At 44.1% G+C, this 5,693-nt stretch overlaps 1 protein-coding gene across 1 annotated transcript in view; it reads left to right on the top strand.

Annotated features, from left to right (window-relative positions):
- Positions 1-659: 659 nt before the first annotated feature.
- The window catches only part of ankrd34c (ankyrin repeat domain 34C), a 10,326-nt gene continuing 5,292 nt past the window's right edge, over positions 660-5,693 (top strand). The window contains exon 1 of the mRNA XM_043677096.1: positions 660-942. The gene's annotated coding sequence lies outside the window, so the exon portion shown is untranslated. The remainder of the gene's footprint in view (positions 943-5,693) is intronic.

Here is a 5,693-nt window from a genome sequence, read left to right as displayed (position 1 = left end):
AGGGGGATCTGTGCTAGCAACTGCACCTTGGCAATTGCAGTTATCACAATGACAATGGGATTGCTATTAATCCCTGTCATCCATCTCCATCCCTGAGGCTCCAACAGAGTGAGACACAAAACCACCAGTGGGGGAAAATTTGGGGAAAGCTCCTTCCAAATACATTGATTCCTCCCATGGTCAGCCCAGGCCATGTCTCACATTACTCACATCCCTATCCCTGCTTTGTCACTGAGAAATGGGATGGAAAATAGTTGAACCTTTCCCAACATTATTGATTTTAGACATGAGTGATTTCCAGACTTCCTTTAATTTCCCAAAGTTTAATCTTTGAGATATTGACCACAAGTAACTCCTTCCACACCACAAGCAGACCAGAGCGGCTTACACGATGTAATAGGAAGGCAATGAGTGCTAGGGAGTGAGGGCAAGAGATGTGAGGGAGGGGGGAATTCTCACCATTCTTGTTACGTGCTTATTTTGGGAATGACGTTAGTGACGTGCACGCAATCGTATTGCTTCTGACAAATGAAAAAAAAGGTTATTTATAAACTCCATCTCTCCATCTCAACCCACCCCCCCCCCAAAAACACACAGTGAGACCGAGTTGAGTACTGCACCGGCATTCACAGCCCCCACCCCGGCAAAACTCCACCAATCTCCCTCCCCCCCCCCCCCCCCACAACCACCCCCGGCTTTGTTTAAATCGGTTTGTGCAAAATAGAATGACATTTTGTTTAGAGTTGGAATTGTGAATCTGCCGAAGATTTCCTGTTCCCAGTCCGGTCGCTGCTGCAGTTGGGAAATAACCAGGTTCCAGTGCTGCTTCCTTGTCGGATGGAGAGAGGGAGCAGGTTCCAGGGAGATTCTGGGAGTTAAAGCGGCTGCACCATGTCCTGCTCCCAGCGCCTGCAGCCGCCTCGGGCTGCTCCCTGTACAACGGTAAGTCTCCTTAATCTTCCAGAAACATTTGGATTTGATTACAACTTGGAAACAGCTTAATATTAAAGATCCATCTGCCAATTAACATTTTACAGTACATTAAGCTTTTACACTTTCTAAATGCTGTATCCTCGGGATGGTTAAAGATACATGAACCGCTTGGTGGGTTGCTGTTGGTTTTAGACAGAGAGACTGAGAACCCCACTTCCCCCCCCCCCCCTTACATCCCGGGGGAGGGGAGGGTGTGCTGGCGGGGAAGGGGTGGGGGGGGGGGGGAGTTCATTTACAGAGTTCAGGAAATCTCCGCGCGTTTTTTACTCCGTTTTATTTTGTTGAATTCGAGAGGACTCTTCACGGTTGAAATGTTGCACTTGCTTCGAACACCTTCACAAACAGGGTATTTGGCCACGGGGAGCCTCACATTTCCCAATGGAAAGCCCCCAGATTTAACCCCCCCGGCCCGCCCCGGGGGTTGCTGTGTTTAATGTGGTCGTGAACTTGCCCAGGTAGCTGCCTGTCATTTCACCAGGGGCTCAACAGACCGCTACCCCAGCCGCTGGAATGGAAGCTGTTCAGGAATTCCGCGCCTTCCTCTTGCCCGGGGATCATTTCTCTTTCGCTACTCCCCCATTTAAGGTTCTCAGACAGCTCTGTCTGACGCTGGGATACTCCCCCGGCTCAGCAAGCGGCTGGTCCGTCTGTAAAAAATAAACACTTCTCTCCCCCTCAACCCCCAGGCGCCTGAACCCCGGCTTCGGGCCACCCCGAGGACCCGGCTCGGCCTGTGAGAGGAGCCGACTTGTCCACCAGCCAGTACCCGGTCAGTGAAGTCTATAGACAGCAACGCGGTACCGCTCAGTGGGGTTCACTCAGAGATTCCTGACTCTATCCATGAGGGAGAGAGGGACACCGACAGCCAGGAACACAGAGGGAGTGATTGGAGAGGCACAGACAGGAGTTTGACCCAACATCACACAAGTACTGAAACAGATCAGAGTGCAATCTGCTGTATCTGGGAGACAGCAGAGATACAAGGCACCGGGAGAACAGACATGGGGCCAAACGGAAAACCAGGAGAGGACGTGAGGGATAAGGAATGAGGGAGGTCGAGAGGGGGCACAACAGCGAGTGGGGAGCAGAGGAAAGAAAATGAAAATGACAGTGAAAAATCATAAAACTGCAGATGCTGGAAATCGGAAATAAAAACAGAAAGCGTTGGAAACACTCGGCAGGTCAGGCAGCGTCAGTGGAGAGAGAAACAGGGTTAATATTTCAGGTCGATTACTTTTTATGAAAATGTCAACATGGTTTGAACAGAGTCCCACAGCATTGACGCGGCGGCAGAAACAGCACCATGGACAGCGGCATCATTCCCGTGCGAGCCTCAGCTATTTCACCACCTGGTCCAGCTCTCTGTGTCTGCTGCTGTCTGTCTGTCTGGCGAGCCGCTTCTACGTCTGTGTTATGTCTCTGTCTCTATTTCTTTTCTTCCCTCAGCTTTTCCTGTATTTGCACCGCGAGACTGGACTGTCCACTGCTCCCTCTCAATGATTTTTCATTGGGTTGAATAAAGCGCTTTCATTTCTTCTCTATTTTCATTTATGATCGATGTGGTTTTCATAACACTACAGCTTTAGTCCAATGTTGTAGATTTATGCAAAGCACTGTCGGAAAAAATATACAATCGCTGAGTTTTTCTCTCAGAATTAAATACAGCTTCATCCTTCGTGGGAATATTGTCAAATTTTGTTATTAAACAATTTCATTCTTATCAAACTAAATATTTAAATTTACATTTAAAGTGTAAGTTAATCGAACAAAAAGTATTAAACACATACTGTCAATAATGGATATCAAAGATGAAATTGTTCTTTATGTGATCATTTTTGTTACAAAAACAACCTGTGCTCATGTATAGCTACACCCCTCGAGTGTTGCATTAAGAGCGGCGTGGTAAGAATAGCGCACAAACAGCACTCAGGTGAGGAGTGGACCCTTCATGGTGCAAAGAGAAGTAGCAACATGGGAAGGTTTGGAAAGAAATTTAAGTTTTGGTCATAGAAATCTCTGAAATCTGTGATATTGATCGGTGGGAAAGACCAGGAAAATCTGCAGCAATTTACAGAAGTATTGGGGAGGAAGGTTGGAATTGTAAATAAGGATAAGGATTTTGAAAACAGTGCAATGTGAGTTACTGACATACATATCATAACAGTATAATTCATTCCAGATTACAGCAATGAACCTCTTCAATTCAATTCTAATTATTAACCATATGTACGTGAATAACAAAGTGTTATAAGTTGATGAACTTGCATTACAGTCATAGCAATATGTCAACTGCCAAACCAGTTCCAAATATGTTTAAAATGTGATGTACAAAAATGTCTCACACAACATATTGTCAAATAAAATCTTCATTATCTTCATTAAGTACAGAGCATCTGGCAGTTAACCTGCAATCTATTCTGAATTTAGATTTTGGAGGAATTTTTCAGGTCACGTGGACTATTGTGCCATCTACTGCCCACAACCAGTCAACACCCTAATCTTAAAAGACCACTGAATGTTGACTGACTTTTTGAAGAGTTAGGATTCTGCATATAAAAAAAAGGAAAACTTTAATTTAAATGGTGTTTTGCAAACCCACCAGATATCTCAAAGCACTTCCCTTTCAAGAAAATATTTTTGAGGTATAGTTACTGATTTAATGTAGGAATCACAGCAACCAATTCATACACAACACAATCTTGCAAATAACAGAGCGATAATTATCAGCTAATCTGATTCTGTGATATTGGTTGAGAGATAAATTTTGACCAGAATTTGAGAGAACTTCTCTGCTCTCCTTCAGAATAGCGCCATGGAATGTTTCACACACGCCCAAGAAAGTAGAGGTGACATGGTTTAGTGTCTCATCTGAAAGATGACACCTCCAACAGTCATAGCAGTCACTCAGGTCTGTGCTTGAGTATCATGGGTGTGATTATGTTTGGAAAATAATGATGATGGATGACATGTGACAAGTTTAAGCTAACAGAAGCAGTTCTTGCAAAGGATTTATGCTTCCACCTTCTGCCTTCAGTGCATGCAGCATGTTCTTAATGAACAACAGCACAAACTAGATTCTGGGTCAAGCACTCCAGTCTATTCCTGCCAGACAGAATAAAGAGTCAAGATAGGACTATCTCAACTTTCTGGCCGAAGTGTACAAACACATCCACTGTGACTCTTATCACCACCATGCTCTCAACTGCCCGAGAATAATGAGGCATCCCTCCAGATCATTCAGTTGCTGCCAATTTCTGTAAGTCTGTAAATTGTAGTGCTCATTAGAAGACATTGTTAATAAATCACTGGAAATGTCAATTAATTTCCTTTTATTTCTGTGAGTAATGACTCATTTGTTGAGGCCACATCCATCGAGAGAAGCAAATCAAAGTCCCACATTATTCTGCAATAGAACTATTTCCCCTCAGTTACTTAATTTATTAAGCATTGAAGTAATGCTCATTTCAAACTGAACAAGTTGTTTTAGGAGCACTCACCAAGCTACCTATGGTTGAAGAAACTGAACGGTATCCACAAATGAACAGAAGGTGCAGTTCATCATCATGTAGTGTGTATCAAACCTCCTTGAAATCTTGACTTCAAAGTAGGGAGGTGAACTGAAGCTCTGAACTTTTTTCTGCTCTGTGACTGACTTCGCCACAGCCTTCCCCGATATTTAAAGTGTTGCTCAGTGTGTGCCTGAAAGATACAGCAATTGTTTTACCCCTACCTTCTTCTGACTGTGAATGTTCAGTGAGTTCAGGTAATTTCTTGAGTATCTGGCTGAATTTGGCTCCTTCTACAACATTTCTTTTCATCCCAAGAATACTCAGAAACCCGTCCTTAGTGGAACCACCTCTCTATAGATATTTTCTAATCAACCTGTCAGAAATGTTCTTACATATCTCTGGAGTAGGTGGGACTTAAACCTGGGCCTCCTGGCTTCAAGGCAAGGACACTATCACTGTACCACAAGAGCCCTACCATCTCCCTATATCTTGTATCAATGGATCATTTATAAAACTTTAACATAGGGAGGTATCATTGGATTGCTCTTCTGAAACTGACACAGACACAAAGGGCCGAATGGCCTTCTTCTGTGCTGTATCAAATCAAAAAGTCCCAATGCTCTTCAAAAGAACAAGGTGGGACTGGGGCGGGAGTGGGGAATGAAAACAGACAGAAAGCAGAAACTAGGAGAAAAGTTCCAGAACTGAAAATGTGTTGCTGGAAAAATACAGCAGGTCAGGCAGCATCCAAGGAGCAGGAGAATTGACATTTCGGGCATGAGCCCTTCTTCAGGCTTCCTTGAAGAAGCTCTCTTCCTCCCTCTACAAGGATTCCTTGAAGAAGTTCTCTGCCTCCCTCGACAAGGATTGCCTGGCCTGCTGCGCTTTTCCAGCAACACATTTTCAGCTCCGATCTCCAGCATCTGCAGTCCTCATTTTTTTCCCTCCGAAAAGTTACAGAAGGCAAGTAAAGGTAAAATTAAAGTGAAAGATTTTGGGGGAAGCTTTGAGAAATAGGAGAGGAAAAAGCGGGAAAAAAAAGTTTAGTGAAGGAATTTCATACAACACAACCATTAATGGCAGTGAGCAGAGAAAGAACAGGAGACTGCAGCCAAACTGAGGGTAGGTTGGGTGTTAGGATTAGAAAATGATGCAGAAGGAGCCTGCAGCAGACATGAGGGAATTTGCAAT

This window comes from Chiloscyllium plagiosum, chromosome 36 (genome assembly GCF_004010195.1).
Source record: "Chiloscyllium plagiosum isolate BGI_BamShark_2017 chromosome 36, ASM401019v2, whole genome shotgun sequence".
NCBI lineage: Eukaryota > Metazoa > Chordata > Chondrichthyes > Orectolobiformes > Hemiscylliidae > Chiloscyllium > Chiloscyllium plagiosum.
This window is presented reverse-complemented; position numbering and strand designations above follow the sequence as displayed.